Raw genomic sequence first — 12,012 nt, forward strand, 5'->3', positions numbered from 1 at the left:
AGTTTAATTTAGATCCAACATATGGCTTACTTTAAAGAGAATTGAGCTTTAAGCCCCTCACTGCGCGGCTAACATTTGCAACTTGAGCAGCAAACGTTTGCTTTTGCTGTTGAAGGAAGCAAAATGCTTGTTCATGTCAGGGTTTATTTAACATTTGCCAAATGTGGTACTGTTAAAATACATTGTCCACACCCAAGTTGAGAGATGTATTTAATTCTGGTGATGCCAAGGAAGTGTTGTCCAAAAAAGGTAGGTATTTATTTGGGGGTTTTAAAGGTTATATTCTTAGGTAATATTGTGACACTGTTAATAAATATATATCTATTTATCTATCTATCTATATATATATTAATTCGGGGATGTCTCATTTGTTCCTATGATGTCTAAAAAAGGTGGTCTTAAAAAGGTAGGCATTTTTTGGGGGGGGTGGTCTTAAAAAGGTAGGCATTTTTTTTGGGGTGGTCTTAAAAAGGTAGGCATTTTATGGGTAGTCTTAAAAAGGCAAAATCTAATGTTATATTGTGATACAATTAAAATAGATTTTTTTCCAAGTTCAAGGATGCCTTTCATTTGTTCCTGTGATGTCTAGAAAGGGTGGTCCTGGAAAGTAGGCATTTTATGGGTGGTCTTAAGAAGGTAACAAATGCAAGAAGGGGTGTGTGTGTGGGGGGGGGGTGCGTGTGTGTGTGGGTCTTTGTCTTTGCACTATTGTGAGGACCAGTATCTGACAGCACAATCATAGCGTGGGGAGCCAAAACCTGGTCCCCACGAATTTAACCATTGATTTAGTCATAAAATGACCTAAGAAGTGTCCTGTCAAATTTTCAAAGGTAGCCCCAAGATGCACAAAAACCAACATTTTTGTGTATAACTGTGTTTGCTCTATGCTGCTCCTAGTGGCCGAAAATGGTACTGCACCCACACACAAAACACACGCTTACACACACAAAAAAATCAGTTCTTAATACAATGCGGGGACACCTTGCGCAAGATGGCTACAGCACACACAATAATTTAGGTTTTCATGCATTGTGGGTTCACCTTGAGCAAAATGGCTGCAACAGGAAGCGATCTACCTAACTCAAGATGGCAAAGTCATGGTTGAAGATGTGATTGAAATGTGAACCTTGAGCTCATCTAGATGATGGTCTAAGAGCTGTCAACATGGAGTACAATGCTACCAACAAAGTAAAAGGAGCCTTACGAAACATGTTCCTGCTGAAAGTGATAAACTGCACAATGTGATTAGTATGTCAAATCAAGTCAAATTCATTTGTATAGCCCTTAAGCTCACAAAGTCTCAAAGGGCTTCACATGCCCACAATCCACATCCCCTGATCTTAACCCCCTGGAGGGCAAGGAATAACTCAAAAGAAGTATACAGGTACCAAAGGATGTTGGTTTTTTAAAAAAGATTACATTGACATTTACATACAATATTCACTACATGGTAATGAAAGCTGAAGAACAAGCTTATGCCTACCCCACCATACAAAATAGTACAGCAGGGGCATCCAAACCTTTTGCATCAAGAAACTCATGTTAACACAAAAAACAGAAATACTATGCAGTAGAAATAAATATGAAAATAAGAATCATCCCTACAGTACAGCTGTCTTCAATCTGAATTCATTCACTGTGGTGTTTGTAAATGCGTTTGTGATGTGTCTTTGCTTGTGTGAAGCACATTGTGCCTTGCGAATGAAATGTGCTTCATAAATTAAGCTGCCTTTCCTTACCGCTTGTTCTGGACTCCATAGAAAAATAAGTTTTTAATGTCAATGTTACATTACTGGGTAGATAAAAAAAATCCAATAAAATGGAAAATTTCAGTCAATAATGTTTGTGGTTTAAACTATTAATCCATCCATTCATCCATTTTCTACCACTTATCCTGGGATGGTTCATGGTGGCAACATCTTTAACGGGGAAGCCCAGACTTCCCTCTTCCCAGCTACTTCTTCAAACTCTTTCGGGGGATTCAAAGGTGTTAGCAGAGAAATTCCTCGGGCCCCCTGCCAGTGAGACAAGTACGGGATGCCTCACCAAGGAGGCGTCCCGGAGAAATCCTAAACAACTGCCCGAGGCTCCTCATCTGGCGCCTCTCAAGTTAGAGGAGGAGCAGATCGTCTCTGAGTCCCTCCTGGATGACCAAGCTTCTCACCCTATCTAAAAGGGATATGTGGAGGAAACTTATTTTGGCCGCTTATATCCAGGATCACATTCTTTCGATCACGACCCACATCTGGTGACCATAGCTGAGGGTAAGATTATAGATCGACCGGTCTATCGACAAGGACCAGAATTCCTGGAAGCATTTTGTTTGAGTTCGGCAAACTTCTCCCAAGCCTGAATTTTTGCTACGGCGACTGCCACAGGTGCATTTCGCTTGGCCAGCTGGTACCCGTCAGCTGTCTACAGACACCCACAGGATACACTCAGAAAGACACCTTCTCCAGCTTGTCGGCATCCCGCTCCACTGAGGTCCAACAGCGGGTTTGGGAATTGCTGAAATGACATCTACCACGACCACAGCTCAGATTGGATGCTTCAACAATTGACCCATGAATCATGGTCCACTCTGACTCAATGTCCCCCGATTCCTCCAGGACATGTTCAAAGTTCTGCTGTAGGTGGGAGTTGAAGCTCTTTCTGACAGGGGATTCTGTCAGAAGTTCCCAGCAAACCCTCACAATAGATTCGGGTTTGCCAGGTTGGACTGACGTCTCCCACAATCGTCAACGCACCACCAGGTGTTGATCAGTTGAAAGATCCGTCCCTCTCTTCACCCGAGTGTCCAAAACATGCAGTCGCAAATACGATAACCACAAAATTGATCATTGAACATGACATGACAGTCACAGAAGTCCAATGATTAAAAATTTTGTGGATCAGCACAAACAACATTCAGGACCCGCCCCCGAACTGAAGGCGGAGGGAGGCTTCACTCTCGTCCACTGGGATGAACGCCAATTTACAAGCACCAACCCAGGGGGAATAAACCCACACCTGCCCTGGAAATATCACATTGGGGAACTCCAGAGTGGAACAGAGTCCAAAACCCCTTGAGAGGACTGATACCAGAGCACACACTGTGTCTGGAGCCGAGTCCGACTCTGTCTGATTCTCAAATAGTGGGGGGGCGCGGTGCGATGCTGAGGGGGGCCGTGTGGGACCCTGGGGGACATGTTTTTTTGCATGGTTTTGGGACAGAAAAAGGCGATCTCAGACAACGCCAGTTTGAGCTCGTCAAAGCTGTTTGTGCCCCTAGTTCACGCAGTACTGGTTTTAAAAAAGTGTCGCCCTGTCACGCAGTACTGATTAAAAAAAAAAAGGGTCGCGCTGTCACGCAGCACTGATTAAAAAAAAAGTGAAGTGATTTCTTTCGCCGCTCCTTAAATGCCCCGCGCCAAGCTATCTTGCGCCGCAGCACAACGGACTTCATTGGAACTATATGTAAGTCCGCGCACAGCAGCAGCAACAAGCAACGTGATGGCAAATAAACAACACTGCAAACAAGTAGCGTTCTAAATGAGGAGGCAAGCAAGGAGGCGCTAAGCGCGCTAATCGCTAAAATGAATTGCTTCGATGGACGCTCGACTTTTAACAGAAGTCTGACTCGAACCGCGTTTGGGCGGAGAGCCAGCAGCTATGAACAGAAATGTTGCATTGCAACCATTAGTTATCGAAACAAAATAAGACGACGTCTACGTGAGCAATTTAGTAGATGCTCTCAGGCTGGACCACGGAAGTGGCTGACGTCATCACGACAAAGAGGTTCGACGTCAAACGTATTGTAAACAAAAAAAAACGTATATTATTAAAACTGTTGCTTTATGAAGAATTTTTGTTTAAAATCCCCCTTGCTCTTTTTGTCTTTTCTATATTATGTACGTATTAATAACTGTTTGATTTCTTAAAGTTAAAAAACAAAAACGTATAGTAAATATTTATCATCTCATCAATATTAGCACCACAGAGTACTGAGTTTCGAGATCCTCACAATAGTCGTTCTCAAAATGATATATTTTTTTTATCAATTTAGCTTTGTCAAGGTAAGATATTTTATTGACAATCTAACATTAAAATGCAAAGAACATGTACATTAGTACGAAATGTAAAAAAAATTGTGGTGGGGGGGGGTGCGAATTGTTTTCTTCTTGGTAGGGGGGGCATGACAGGAAATAATTGAGAACCACTGGTCTAGTCACACACCAGCTCGGGTTCATTCCCTACCAGAGAAATGACATTCCATGTCCCCAGAGCTAGGCGCTTTATGTTGCAGGGGATTGGACTGCCTTTGACTGCCTCCTAGCTCAAAGGAAACCCAAATTCTTTGGTCCCGCCCACTGGTAGTGAGCCGAAGTCCTTGTATTAAATAATAAATAAATACATAAAATTAAAAAATTAATAAATTTAAAAAACTGACCGATCCACTGCTTGGGTTAGTTTGACCCACCTTGAGATCCGTTCCCACTCAGTGACAGTGTTTACAAGCCACTGCCACCAGGCCAGTGAACCCGACGTCCAGGCAGTGACAAAAAACATGATCAAATTACATTGCTCATCATAAGGTGTTTGTGAGATGCTCTTTGTATGTTTCCTCAATTAAGACCCGTTTTCCATTGGTGTATTTGAAAAAAGTGGTGAACCTGTTAAATTCACTACAAAACGTTAAGAAGATGAAAGTAATGTTTAAAGGAATATTATTTTTCTATCGACATGCCGGCGGGCGGGCACAGATAGAGAGTGATAAAGCAGCACCACCCGTGCGGGGCGTGCTGACGAAAAAGCAAGCGCTCCTCCTCTCGTCGCGTCCTTATTAAGTCAAGTCAAGTCAATTTTATTTGTATAGCCCTTAATCACAGACAGTCTCAAAGGGCTTTACATAGCCACAATCGACATCCCCAATCTTAACCCCCAGGAGGGAAAGGAAAAACTCACAAAACCTCATTAGGGGAAAAGTGAGAAACCTTGAGAAGGGACCACAGATGGGGGAATCCCCCTTCCAGGAGGACCAGGCTGCAATGGATGCCAACTGGGCAATATTTGACACATACAATGATGCTATGCAATAATAGATGAGATAATATAAGAGTCAATTGAATGAAGTGCTGCAGGAAGATGACTTCAGTGGAGTGGGTCCTCATCCAGGGCCGTAATATCCATGGCAGCATATCCGAAGATGAGCCTTCGATCTTGTACCAGTCAGTTGGTGTAAATTCAGTACAGCCACTTCCAAGTGAATCGCCATCACCTAATTCGGGGAATTGGGAACAGAAAAGAAAGAACAGAAATAGCAAACAGGCCAACAAGTAGTTCAATGAAGTGCTGAAATATAAGGAAATCAGAAAAGGCGCTGCATGAAGACGACTTCGGCAGAGCAGGTCCCTTCCCGGTTCGTCAGTGCCGTAATCTTCAAAGCATGTCCCCATCACCTAATTCCCAAGCAGGGGAAGGAGGGGGCAGAAAAGAGAAGAACCGGCAGTAAACAGGCCAACAAATAATTAAATTAGATGCTAAAGTATATAAATAAATTGATCAAATGTCGCGCTGCAGGAAGACGACATCACTGGAACAGGTGCATGCCCAGTTGGTCAATGCCTTAAACTTCCTAGTGGGTCACCGTCACCTAATCCCCCAGCCGGGGGAAAAGGGGGCACAAAAGAAAACAAAAGAAAAAAAAAGCGGCAGTAAACAGGCCAACAAATATTTCAGCTAAATGCACAAGAGCATAAATGAGTCTTTAATAGTGTTTTGAACATTTCTACTGAAGTGGCGCCTCTAATATCTGAGGGTAGTGCATTCCAAAGCATTGGTGCCCGAATAGAGAACGCTCTAGGACCTGCGGACTTCTTTTTGGCTCGCGGGATCACTAAAAGACCAGCATTTTGTGAGCGAAGGTTTCGGGACGGAACATATGGTACCACGAGGTCAACGAGATAAGGTGCTAAGCCGTGCAATATTTTAAAAGTAAGTAGCAGAACTTTAAAATCACATCTCAAGTGGACCGGAAGCCAATGCAAATTGGCTAATATGATCAAATTTTCTCGTCTTAGTTAAGAGTCTAGCTGCTGCATTTTGAACTAACTGCAGACTTTTAATACTCGACATGGGGAGACCCGAGAGCAAAGCGTTACAATAGTCGAGGCGAGACGTAACAAACGCATGGATTAAGATTTCCGCGTCACACGTTGATAGAATTGGGCGAATTTTAGCAATGTTACGCAGATGAAAAAAACGCAGTTCGAGTAATATTTTTAATGTGCATTTGAAATGACATAGTTGCGTCAAATATAACACCTGTTGTGCGCGCCTCCCAGCGAACACTGGGAGTCGCGGAGTGGACCCCAAAATTGCAGACACAGCAAGATGCGAGTTTACAAAGGTATTTATTGCTACAAATGGTATATATTTTCCAATCAATATAATCAATACAATCAGGGTGCCGACAACTAGAGAACTAAACGCGCTGGCGGAAAGGTCACGCCAGGAAAAAAGGAACTGACGGCAAAACAGAAATCGCTTGCAAAAGGCAAGGAACATAGAACTTAAATTGCTTACCGCTGAAGGGCAAGAGGGAGCCAAACGAACAAACGAGAAAACAAAGGAGAGTAGCCTTAGCTGGATATAAACGAGGGAACAAAAAGCGTCTACTGCAAATGCAGAGCGAGAACAAGGAGCGAGAACAAGGAGCGAGAACAAGGAGCGAGAACAAGGAGCGAGAACAAGGAGCGAGATCGAGAGGTACGAGATCGAGACGTGGGATCATGAGTCGTGAGCGATGAGCAATATTCCGACGCTGAGGAGTCCGTTCCCTTGGCTTAAGTAGCGTAGTAATCATGGTGTTGATCAGAGCCTGGTGCGCAACCGGTGGGCACGTCTGTTCCGCAAGGGCGGCACGGATCGAGGAGGTAAGGCTGGAGGGAAACGCCCATTCAGCTGGGAAAACAATAACAACAAGACAAGGCATGACAGGACGGATCATGACAACACCGAGTGTATATATAAGGGAAAAAACACATGAAAAAGGCTCAATAGTGAGCCACGCTGCTGTAAACAGGCAGCCACTCGCGCGGCGCCGGAACCGGAAAAGAAAAAAAATTAGAATACACATTACTGTGGCTGGATTTTCAAGCTTAATGTTGCGGGTAATGGAGTCACCTATCACTAAGGTGCGGGAGCCATGAGACCGAGGTGGAATGGAACTGCTATGTGTCTTAACAGGCTCACCGCGATTAGCAAGCCGTTTTCGGCCAATGCGAACCAGACTAGCAGGTTGGCTACAACCCGTGCTAACAGTCGTGTCCGCCACGTTTACGCTTACCACATTACTCTGCTCTAGCTGGCGGACACGTCCCTCTAGCAGGGAGAGTCTTTCCATGAGAATGGTGCAAGTGTTGCATGTGGTGGTGCACGAAACCATAGTTGCGTTTACTCGCCCGGTGGATAAAAGCGGAGGAAAAGATGTCGCGCCGAAAGTGACGTCCTGTCGCGCCGAGTGTTGCAATATTAGGACAGAAAAAAGACGCTGTTGAATTTGACCTATTCGCAGTTCGAGCAGGTGCTTAACGCTGGAGAATATCACCACTTCGAAGTTCAAACTGCTGTTGAAACGGATGGGTAAGTGTTTTTCGTTTGTTTTTATTCAAAACATGCCTCGAGTGCATTTGTTCATGGTTAGAGATAGTTGTGTGGAAAACACTATACAAAGTAGCACCATGGATGTGGGCCTACAACACTGGCCTAGCAAACATGTGCTCCTACATCGACATAATTGACGAGCTCCAGTTAAGCATTGAATAATTATAAAACGTCATGGTGCTTTTACTCATTTAAAGAACTAAACCGACGCGTATTGTCATCCGGTGGTCAGGTTTGCATTGAATGTGAGCACGAGGGACGCTAGCTTGTTGCGTTAGCTTTGCGGAGCTAACAGCTTGCACTTTTGTTATAGAACAACAGAATGCAAGTACCATGATAATTTCTGTCATTAATTTTTGTGTAAGACACGATGTTCACTGGTTAATTACATGATTCTTAAAGCAAAGGTTACTGTGAATGCAATTTTGGTAAGATTTTTGTAGTCACACTGCATAAATCTGTCTGTGTCTGTTGTTTAAACTTCAATATAAACTATTATGGTTGAAATCGTTAATTGGGATGGAGGGATTGATATTTTTTTTAATTTATAATTTATTTTTCTTACGCTGATATTGTTAAAACTCCATTTAGCCTATAGTATGAATAATTATCAACACAAAACTGTCTTTTTTCTTTATAGAATAAACAATGCCTTCCCTGAGATGCAGGAAGTCCCCAAAGCAGGATACTATTGAACATGCAGTCAAGGGTCTGGACAAGACTGCAGAGTTAGAAGCGAAGTATATAAACTCATTTAAAGGTATGATGTTAACGCTTTTGCTAAGATATATTATTGTTTTCTGATAACCAAGCTGACATCGTTTTTTAAGTGGTTATTTTACATTAAGAGTGTCTTGACCTTTTCTTTTGCCACAATTTGCCACTTTTGTCAGTTTCAAGTTATTTCAGTGAGCGTGAAACCTGATGGTAGGAGTTCTATCTAAATTAAGGCTGTACTTGATGACGCCCTCCGGCATTTTTATACCACAATAGACCGGTTAACAAGTCTGATTTTGATAGTCTAGTGTAAAGCACGTAATACGTCACAGACATCACGTGACGCGATCCAATATGACTGTGTACAGTGGATGTCATTGTTTTGAAACTAAATAAACTTAAAGTTTTTTTTTTTACGTAACCAGGTGCCATTGACATTTGTACTTTCAGTCCTAATACATACTGGCTAATGCAATGCTGGAAAATGAATTTTGGCTGGTCTGTTCCTTTAAAATCATAAAGAAGGGCTCTGCTCTATCCCTCACAAGAAGCAATGTTTCAAACCACCCTACATTAGTATAGTGGCCCAAATGAATACGATGACTCCTTATTTGTGTGCTTAAAAATATTAGGAAGCTAACTTGATTTCCCTGTTAACTAGGTCGAGGAGTATTTACCAAGGCCCCTTTCAGGAAAGACGACTTTATTCTTTATTATGGAGTACAGAGGAAAATTGATAGATTCTGATGAATCTCAACGCAGGAAGATGGATGGAAGAGGCACTGTCTTTTTGTTTGACTTCCGCCGGCAAGAAAAAACTTGGAGGTGAGGCTAAGATTGAGATGTTATCTTATTTTTGTTTTTATTTAAAAAAATAAACACATACTCATCCCATAAGTGTTAGGGGAAAAATCATTCTCTAAGCAAAAATGTATAATTACTTTTATTCATGCGTTGAATCTTTACAAATGAAAATATAGACCTGAAGTCTCAAAGACAAGCTGTTAATAGGGTCTGATTCCAATAGTAATTTCTTGTATGATTTGATTTAGAAGATTTAAAAATTGTGGATTTCCTATTTTTATGTTTTGTGTACACAAGATTGTCTCAAAGATTAATTTCTGACATTGATTGAATAATTTTTTTTTTTTTTTTTTAAATCTATTTTAAGTGTTGATGCAGCTCAAGAAGATGGCAGTCTGGGAAGACTGGTTAATGATGACCACATGCACCCCAACTGTAAAATGAAGAAGATGACTACAGAGGACTGACCACACCTCTGTCTGTTTGCGCTCCGAGACATTGATGTTGGCGAAGAAATAACTTAAGACTATGGACCAGCTGACTGGCCTTGGAGAACACAGGTTTGTAAGATGCATCTTTAAGTACAATAACAGAGCCCACTTGTGGTGTTCTGGTGATGTAGTTTCCAATTAGTTTGGCAATCTAATAAATGTATGTGAGGTTTCTATGGAAGTTGAACATGCTGACTGACTGGGGGAGTTCTCCATTGTCCACTATCTGTAATTCAAATTTGTGGGTCTGAGTCAAAGTTTGGCTCTGCAGGAACAACGAACTGGTCAGGGAGTGACAGTATTACAAAGTTCTGCATTACTCCTTTCTGGGCGGTGGCCCTGTTAGGCCATCATATGCCATATTGCAAATATCCCCATTGTGGGACTAATAAAGGACATCTTTATGTTGTGGTTTCCCTACCAGAACCAGCACCAACCCTTTATATTCATGATATAAAACACTGTTTCAATTTGATATTTAGCCTTTCTATACTGTCAAAATAGAAGACCCCAGGCTTTCCTGCGCTCCCTTGCCCAATTGGTGGTGTTCAGGAGACAACCTGGGACTGAAATATCAGTCACAACCAGTGTTGTTTTCGTCACTGATGACTATGACGAAAATACTTCGTTAACGCCCCTTTTTTAATGACGATGACAAGCTAAACGAGGTTCTTTTATGACGAAAACATGACGTGATGTACATGAATTTTTTTCGTTGACGAGACAAAATTGTTAGCATGTGGTTCATAAATTATTTTATGTTGCTTTTAGTGAAATAAAGCCACAACAGTTGCCCAACAAAATGTTTTGCTTCTCGGCTTATTTTGGAGCAGTGAGCATTGATTCCACTGTTGCCACTTTTTTCTGTTTGTAATGAAGAATCCTTAGTAGTCCATCCAAAAGTCTTTGTTATTGGGTGGAAACCTTGAATGCCTTGTTTTAACTCAAATGGACTTAAACCCATCCATCCATCCATCCATCCGTTATCTGTACCGCTTCTCCTCACTAGGGTCGCGGGGGGTGTTGGAGCCTATCCCAGCTGTCTTCGGCAGTAGGCGAGGTACACCCTGAATTGGTGTCCAGCCAATCGCAGGGCATACATAGATGAACAACCATCCACGCTCACACTCATGCCTAGGGGCAATTAGAGTGTCCAAGCAACTTGCCATGCATGTTTTAAGAATATGGGAAGAAACCGTATTACCCAGAGGAAACCCACGCAGACACAGGGAGAACATGCAAACTCCACTCAGGAAGGCCGGAGCCAGAATCGTACCTACGACCTCAATATTGTGAGGCCATCATGCTAACCAGTTGGGCCACCGTGCCGCTTGGACTAAAACCTTTGTGAATAAATTGACAAAAACTAGGGTAAAACTTTTTTTGCGTTTCCGTCGACTAAAACTGGACTAAAACCCTTTTTTTAGTTTTCGTTGACTAAAACTGGACTAAAACTATAACGAATTGGGATGACTAAATGTGATGTAAACAAATCAGCACTTTGTCCAAATGACTTGGACAAAATCTAAAATGCCTGCCAAAAACAACACTGGTCACAACACGTGTCTACAGAAGATTAATTGGCATGGGCGAAATTAATTAGTTTTATTTCATTCATGAGCTTATGTTTTGTTTTGGGTGGCTAAGGCTTAAAATGTGTAAAAATCTAATCCAACCTCAAATATAATTAATTCAATAAATTTATGATGCTACTAAAACATCAAAGCAGCCTCCTCCAGGCTTTACAGACTCAGAAATGGAGGTATGCGTATCGTGTGCTCATCCTGTCGTGTCTTGAGATGTTAAAATTGCAGTTAGATAGACGTGTGCTGATTAGACAAGACTTCTAATATATCTGGTGTCACAGGATATTTGTCAGTGAATGTGTATGTCTGGTTTGAGGCTCACTCAGCTTTTTCTTGTGTTGTGGGGTCCAGTTGAGTTGAATTGCGAGTAGGTATGTTGGCCATCTGAGACCCAACTGTCAGGTTTGTGTTTGTGGGGACCCCGTAGAGCCATTTTTATTGTTGACATAAATCATAGCTAATCATCTTTTCCTTCATTATCATATGAAATACAGTTAGGAGTTGTATGTGCCTTTACTATGTTATAATCTTAGAACCTACCAGCCACTACAGCTGTCCGACAAGAAGACTTTTGGCTGTCCTGTGCTCCATTGCGTCCCTGGTGGCATTCAAAAGACAACCTGTGACTGAAATATCAGTCACAACATATCTCTACTGAAGATTAATTGTCATGCGCTAAAGTAATTGCTTTTGTTTCATTCGTGAACTTGTTAGTTTTTGTTTTGGGTGGCCAAAGCCTAAAAATGTGTAAAATTCTGATCCATTTTCTT

Source organism: Idiotropiscis lumnitzeri, unplaced genomic scaffold (genome assembly GCF_059441095.1).
Source record: "Idiotropiscis lumnitzeri isolate Australia: NSW breed Sydney's pygmy pipehorse unplaced genomic scaffold, RoL_Ilum_1.0 HiC_scaffold_64, whole genome shotgun sequence".
In the NCBI taxonomy this organism is placed as follows: Eukaryota; Metazoa; Chordata; class Actinopteri; order Syngnathiformes; family Syngnathidae; genus Idiotropiscis; species Idiotropiscis lumnitzeri.